General features: G+C 53.1%; 1 long non-coding RNA gene across 1 annotated transcript; it reads left to right on the forward strand.

The window, feature by feature from the left end:
• The first annotated feature begins 84 nt into the window (after window positions 1-84).
• Window positions 85-3,564, forward strand: LOC126639708 (uncharacterized). Its single transcript, XR_007628871.1, has 3 exons — window positions 85-148; window positions 1,057-1,215; window positions 3,429-3,564. It is a non-coding gene; the product is annotated as an uncharacterized LOC126639708 (long non-coding RNA).
• Window positions 3,565-7,985: the final 4,421 nt, after the last annotated feature.

Genomic DNA, 7,985 nt, shown 5'->3' on the forward strand with positions numbered 1-7,985 from the left:
GCGGCGGCCGGGCCGGGACCCCCCCGGGGCGGGGAGATAAGGAGGTTAGAGAAGAGGGGGGAGGTGAAAGGAGGGGGTTCACAACCGGGAAGGTGAGAGACAGCGATGCTCTCTCCTGTGGCCTGGAGCAAAAACCTTTGTCCCGCAGGTACGATCGGTGCTTTAAGTTGTTAATGGCCCCCGGGGCCGGCGTTTGATGTGGGCGGCGGGAGGCGGCTGAGGAGGGCTGGGGGGGAGTTAAATTAGGGAAAAAGGGGGGAAAAAGGAGGGGGAGGAGGAGGAGGAGGAAGGCCGGCTTGACCCTCCCACTCCGTGCCTGCCCCACGCGTGTGCGCACCCCCCAAAGCCCGACCATGCGTGAACGAGGGGGGCTTAAAGGAGAGGGGGGCATTACCCGATGCACCCCATCAGTGTTGCCCAAAGTGGGGAGGAGACCCCAAGCAGCACCCTCAAAACTCTCCCTTCCGTGTGTTTTTTGTCTCTCACCCCCATTTTTTCAGTTTGGGGAGCTGGGAGAAGCTGGGAGCACAGGAAGGTGACCCACTGGGGACCAGGAATGCCGTGGGTCTGGAGGGGGAGGTACCTCCAGGAGCCGTGGGACATGGGGAGGGTGAGGGTTGCTTTGTCTCATATTGAATTGGTTTCTGATTTGTGCTCCTCCGGGGGAATTTGAGGTGGGTTTGGGCTGTGGGATGTCATCGGGGCCTTATGGGTAGCTCACAACGGCAAGACCCCAGAAAACACTTATGGAAGGGAGTCAGGGGGAAACGTCCCTCCCAAGGAGGGTCTGGGAAGGGCGTAAGACAATTTGAGATGCTGTTTTCTCTGGAGGTCATGCAGGGATCCTGTTGGATGGGGTTTGGAGCCACCTGGTCTAGTGGAAGGCGCCCCTGCCCATGGTAGGGGGTTGGAAGTGGACGATCTTTAAGGTCCCTTCCAACCCAAACCATTCTGGAGTTCTAGGATTCTCTGGAAATCGTTTCACACCGGGAGAAGGCCTGGTTTGAGGGTGGGGGGAAATTATGGCCGGAGAAATAACTCCTGGGACTGCTTTAGGTTTAACTAACAGATTCCCCCGGCTGAACCCCTGGGCCGGGCCGAATTTAGCAGCAGAAGAGATAACCGGGAGATAAGGGCTGATACCCTGGGAGGACAGCGGGAGACGGGCAGGCGGCCGAGGAAAGGGAGAGAAGCCGGAGGCAGCGTTGGGAAGGGGTAAGGATGGAAGCGAGCCGGGAAGAAGGGGGTTTAAGGGAGTTCCGTGTCCCCCTGAAACTCAGGGGGTGGTTGGTGTGTAACCCGGCCTAGAACGGAGCTTTTCCACAGGACTCTCCACAGGACGGGAAAAAGGAGCGAGCTCCCCTCCTGCTTTACAAACAGGAATGGTAACAATAATAATAATAAAAATCAACCAAAAACCCACCAAAATCGAGTTCGTTTTCAAGCCCGAGGAGACAATAGGAGGAAGCTTTCGGGGAGGCCTGTAGGAAGGGGCTCGCTGAGGTCCCGGCGTGACAGCGAGGAAGAGGAGCGAGGGGACAGGGAAGCGCTACCCACCTTCAGTGCTGGGGGGAAAAGGGGGTGGAGGGGGGCGAGGCCGCGGGGCAGGACACCCCCTCGCTGCGGGGAAGGCACAGGGCTAAGACATGCCTGGCTCCTGCTTCTTGGGGGGGCTTAGGGGCAGCGGGGCTCTGTCTCCCCCCTCCTTGGCTCCCCAGTACGCCCAGGCTCCCCAGTCCCACTCTCTGACTGGTTTGCCCACGTCACGTGGAAATGGGCGGCGATGGGAGGAAAGGCGGGGGTGAGGGGGGTGGTTGGTATCTGTTGCACCATCAGCCGGGCGCCAGGTTTCATTGCTGGGAAGGAAGGGGGAGAAAAAAAAAAAAAAAAAAAAAAAGGGAATAAAATAATAAAATCAAAGTAGCGCCACGGGCCGGCCCCACGGGCGGCCCACGCTGCAGGCAAAGTCCAGCCGGGCAGCGTCGTATCCCCTGTGAACCCAAGAGACAGCCGTGCCCAGCCCCCTGAAACAATCAGGGGTGTTTCCTGAGGGGTACGGACACCACCTCCCCTCCACCCCAGCTTCCCAATCCCTTTGGAGACAACCCCTTTCCTTGGGGGACATCGCGCAGGGGGGATTTCTCCAAAGCTCCTGCCTCAAATCTTGGCCCCAAATCGTGGAATGGGGAGGCGGCAGCTGCTCTGCCCGTCATCGCAGCATGTTTGGGGGTGCCCTCCTCAAACTGGGCACCCATCTCTTGCCCCCCCCATGTGCTGCAGGGGCTCGAAAGGTGAATGGGGCAATTTGGGGTCCCATGGGCACAGAACCCACGGCGGGGGCTCAGTCCCCTTTCCACTGTCCCCCTTCTCCCGGGGGCTCCTTTCACTCCTGGGATGGCAGTTTCCCACTGCCCCGTTCCCCGGGAATAACCCTCATTCCCTAAATATTTCCTACACTCCGGGGTTTCCCGTGGAAAAATCTGGGCGTCCCGCGTGGGGAGGGCGGGAGGCTGGAAGCACCTTTTTTGGGCTTGGAAAGAAAATAATTAAATTAGAATTTAAAATTTCGGTACGAAAGAGTCAAACGGGGTGGGGAGGGAAGAGGGGGTGGGGAAAACGATTTATGGAAGAGGGATGGAAAGAGAAGGGAGTACTTGGGGAGTGCTCCAGGGTCGGGAATGGGTCCCCGGGGACGTGGGATCCCCCCATCCTCTGCCGGGAGCCACCCGCAGTCTCCTTATTACTCCGGAGAATCCAGAAGGGGCACAAGGACTCCCCCAAACCCCAAAAGGGGGATACGGGTGTGCATTGACAGAGGCTAAAAACGCGGCAGGAGAGAATTCCTGCTGAAACGCAAATATCGGGATGAAAATAATTATGGACATGTATAGAAATAAAATTATAGACGCAGAAATACATAGCAAGTAAACGTCAGCATTGGTGTCACTGTGGATATTTATACTTTAAGCACCCTGGGGAAACTAAGTATTTAATGAGTATTTAATAAAAATATAAATATGTGTAAATACAAAAATATTAGTGTGTAATTATATACATATCGATAAAAAAATTGAGTACAGATGGGACTTAATGTATATTTTAATTTAAAGGAGTGTGTTTTACATATAAACATGTAATAATTTATAATTTATAACATGCTATGATATAATTTTTATATATATAATATATATAAACTATTAAATATATATAAATATGCTTTAAATATACAAATTAATGAATATAAATGTATATAACGTATGTAAAATTAATATATAATATCCAAATATATAAATACAGGTTATTAGTATATATAAAAATATTTGTATACATGAAATACACATATGAACATCGGGCAATCGGCACGCAGGGAAAGAAAGGAGAATTAAATATATGTCGGTGTCTCTTTTTATATCCCTTCTCCGAAGCAGCTGCCTATCCAGATGTGCCGGGTTTTGGAGACGCATCTTTCCCTCCTTTGCAAAATCCCTGACGATTTTCTCTCCCAAAGCAGCGATTTGCTGAAGATTCGTTGAATTTCTACAGGATAGCAGCGCTTTCCTTAAAAAAAAACAAACCAAAACAAAAAAACCCCAAACAACAACAACAAAAAAACAACCAAACAAAAACCAATTAAAACTGATTAAACTCACCCGAGCAGCAACACGGGGAGCAGAGTGAACTTCAGGGACCTGCCCTGGCTTTGCGACTTCCAGGAAAAAAGATGCAAAAGCAATTCCCTTTGATTGTTTTGCGTGTGCGTGGCCGGATCCAGCCTTTTTCCGCCGGGAAATAATCGATCTGGGCAGCGAATCGCGGGGATGCTCATCCCAAAAATCCAAGAGGTGAGAAACAGAGCCGAACCCAGACTGGTGTAACTCGGGAGGCACAGGATGGATTTCGGACACTTTTTCTCCCGGAAAAAAAAAAGCAGAGGATGGGACACAGCAAAACGCAGCGACAAGAAAAAAAGCTCTGCTCCGCACTCGGGAGTGTTTTTTTTTCTCGCGATTAACGAAATCCGGCTGAAAATAACCCAGAAGCACAAAACTCGACTTTGCCCCTCTCCTTTCCAGTCTCCCCTTCTTCTCCAGACAGGAAAAATATCGATACTACGGGTACTTTTTGTTTTAAAGGTTTTTTTTTTTTTTTTTTTTTTTAATTTATTTTTCCGTATCGAAATTAATTCCGCGGCGGTTTTAGAGTTAAAACTTCGGTTGTTGATGGATACAAAAAAACCCCCAAAAAACACAACAAAACAAAAAAGGCAAACAAAGAGAAAAAGCAAAGAAGAAAACACATTAGCAACTGGGGGAGGGGGGTGGTGGAGGGACCATGGGAGGAAAGCTGACTCAAAATTTTCTCTGAAAATCGAATTTTTTAAAAAAATAATGAGGAAAATCGGTTAAAAATTAGGAAAAACCAATGAGGAAATCTGGTTCTAGCAGAGAAAAAGGGATAAATGCGGCCGGCGGCTGTTGGGTCAAGCACACACCAGTATTATGGGTTTTTATTATGATGTTTTTAATTATTTTATTTACTCCATGCCTTGGCTGCGGCCGGGAAGGGATCTGGAGGAGGGGGCTTGGGGGGCGTTAAGGGCTGCGGGAAAGGACCGGCCACCCCGGGGTAGCCGGGAAGGGGAGAAACCGATCTCCAATGTATCGATGCCCTCGCGGGCGGTATAGATCATCTCTAGGTATCTATCTCTAGGTATCTATCTCTAGGTATCTCTAGGTACGCGGGATATGGAGCTGCAGCCGGCCCCGTCTTGTATCAGAGCAGCCGGTGCAACTGGGCATGGGAAGGGGGGTCCCAAGCCGGGGCGGGGGGACGACGAGGCGGTACCCCTGAGTTTTTGGGGCAGCGCGGCAGGATCGGGCCGGCCTGGGAGCAGGGGGTGGCCTGGGTTGGGGGATGAGGCTCCCTGCTATCCCGGAGACGTCTCGGGACGGCATCGCCTCCTCCCTCCTCCTTCCCACCCGTCACGGGGGTCTAGGGATGGACAAGGGGGAGCTGCCCCCATCCCTGCTTGCTCCAGCCCTCCCCTGGTCCAACAAAGGGGGGATCCCCCAGCGTCACCCCCCGATGGAGCCCTGCTGGGGGAGGGATGGACCTGACCGCCCTCCTGGGGGATAGATCCTGAACCCTTCTCCCCGATGAGCCTTGGACTTCCTAATCTGGGACTCCCTTGCGCCTTCCTACACCCCTGTCCACGGACCCCCTTGCACCCCCTTAATTCCTGCCCACGGACCGACCTGCAACCCCCTGAACTCCTGCTCATGGACTTCCTTGAACCTCCTGCCCATGGATCCCTGCGTTCCCCTTATCCCTGCTCGTGGATGCCCTTGGAATCCCCTGCATCCCTGCCTACGGAACCCATTTCATTCCCCTGCGCCCCTTTCATCCCTGTCCAGGGACTCCCTGCACTCCTTTCATCCCTGTCCAGGGACCCCCTGCACCCTGGTCCACAGAAACATTCCAGCCCGAGGAAGCCCCACGAGTGACTGTGGACAACTTTCCCCACGGCTGTAGGGGACCAGTGGGACAATGGGACAACCCCCTCGCCTTGTGTGGGCAGGAGGGGACCCTGCTGTGGCTGCCACCCCTGCCCCGGCTCACGAAAGTCTCTTGTCACACCTTCAGAGACACTTCCCTAAACAAACGTCACATCTGTTTACAGGACGGCAGTGATCCTAAAATGCCACCAACCACCCCCCGCCTACACTTCCCACCTCCCAAAGGCCAGGTACTACCCGCGGGAGAAGGATGTCCAAGGAGCGTCACAGCTCAGCGATGCTTCAGGGACATTTCTAAATCCTTTCTGACCACCCCCTATGCCCCCAGATATCATATTATTATGTTTTCCTCTTTTTTTTTTTTTTTCCTTTTCTTTTTTACCTCCAGTGGAAATAAATACGAACGACTTCCTCAGGGACAAAGCCGTGGGATGCAGAGGTGTGTGGAGCAGCGATCCGTGCTCTGATGCAGCAGGAGCGAAGAGAGGCTGAACTATGAGGGTCAGTGCCAGGGCAATTTGGGGAGAGTCAGGAACCAAAACCCACCTCAAACTTGGATCTTTAGGAAAGGGGGGCCGCAGGAGTTGTGATACCACCCGTGTCTGTGGCACTGCTTGTGCGTGGAGGATCCCTGCTGCAGGGGACAGAGGTGCCCCAGAGGACACTGAAAACACAGCGTGGATCAGTGTGCTGCGTTCCTGTTCGGTTTTGCCGCCAAAATCAAGCGAATTGAGCCTAAAATGCTGCGGCTCTGCATTCCCTGATGCAGAATCCTTTAAATTGGTGGGGAGACGTGAAAGCCCATCACAGAGGGAGCTCCCCCCGGGGGAGAGGGGCTTCGCCGCCGTGGCGTGAATGGCTGCGTGGGATCCTCTGAGCACGTCACTCGTGGACAGGGGGATTCCTCGGGGCCACCAGCACAGGGAGGAGTGGGCGAGCATCCCCCGTGGTGGAGGGGGAACCCGCTGGGGGTGATTAGAGGTGCGTCACCGCCGGGGTTCCTGTTGCCTACTCTCACCTCCCACCACACGTGTGGTTTTATTGTCATTGTTGTCATGGCCCTTTGACGCAGCGACAATAAAACCGCACATGTGGAGCACACCGGCAGTGAAATCGCCCTCCTGGCCGGTGGGTGCTGACTGGCCCCGACAGAGCCCCTCGTGTCTGGTAGCAACAGCAGAAGTGATGGAAAGCCCCTTCCCATTCTCGGAGAGGCTGGAAAAGCCTCCTGCGTCAGGCAAAAAGCTGAGCTGCCTGGGAATGCGCGGGCTGGAGCCCTGGCAGTGCAGAACCTCAGTCAGTATCACTGCCCATCTCTCCGTCTTCTATCCATGTAACCATCTATCTGTCAGCTATCCCTATATCCACCTATCCATCATCTATCCATATATCCTTCCAGCCATATATCCCTGCATCCATACACCTATTGTCACTTTCTAGGCATTACTGTGTCTATTTACCTATTTGTGCCTACCTACTTGCCAAAATACCTATTCTTTTTTCATCTATAGATAACTATCCATGTGTTTATACCTGTCTCACTTACATGTTTATCTGCTGTCTTTATGCTCCATATATCCTTACCTGTCCCTGTGGGGTCCCCTACATCCCTGACAAGCTATGTTACCTGTATCCCCCCCGATCCGTGGCTGTCCCGCTACATCCCGGCTGGATGGGGCTGCCCCCAAACCCATCTTAGGGGTCTCCCTGCTGACTCCGGGCCGTGCCAAGCCGTGCCGTGCCGTCGGCGGTGCCGTCGGGGCGGCGGGGCCGGGGCTGTCAGCCCCTATTGATGAGGTGTGGGCTGACGGCGGGGAGCGGCGGCCGCCGGCTCCGCTCCAGACTCCCCGGCGCTGGGGTCAGTGCCCCGACCAGCCCCGCCGCCGCCGGGAAGGGAAGGGCTGGACCCGGAGGCGATGCCCCTGCTGTCCCTCCGAGCATCTTGCACCGGGCACCGGTGGGAGCTGCAGCGCTGAGGTTGGATGTGATGAAAAAGGTTCCGATCCCAACCCAAATCCTCCACCCCCGGGGTCAGGATGGAGGTTTCAGCATCGGTTTCCTTCTGGGCTTAAAAAAAAAAAAAAAAAAGGGCATTTCCCTCTCTGTGCTGATGTTGAATGAATCCACCTATTCTGGAGAGGAATTAAAAAAATAACACAGATATGAAAGTGAAATGACAACGCCAAAGTAGTTTTTTCATGCGCTGGAAAACTCCCAGCACTGAACTTCCAAGACAAAATCCATGTGAAATGGTCTCACACGAGGAAAGGGCAAACAGGGCTGCATGTGCAGGCAAGTGCTGCAAGGCTGAGCGGTAATGCAGGAGGATGGTTTGGTGAGACAGGACAAACCCCACAAAATATGGACAATTTTAAGAGGAAAACTTAAAAAAAAAAAAAAAAAAAAAAAAGAAGTCAAAAAAGTCTAGTCTTTTCCAACAAGGAAAAAACTCCCTCTGTCACAAGGTGT

The sequence above is a fragment of the Myiozetetes cayanensis genome, unplaced genomic scaffold, assembly GCF_022539395.1.
Source record: "Myiozetetes cayanensis isolate MyiCay16 unplaced genomic scaffold, myiCay2020 scf2-11, whole genome shotgun sequence".
In the NCBI taxonomy this organism is placed as follows: Eukaryota; Metazoa; Chordata; class Aves; order Passeriformes; family Tyrannidae; genus Myiozetetes; species Myiozetetes cayanensis.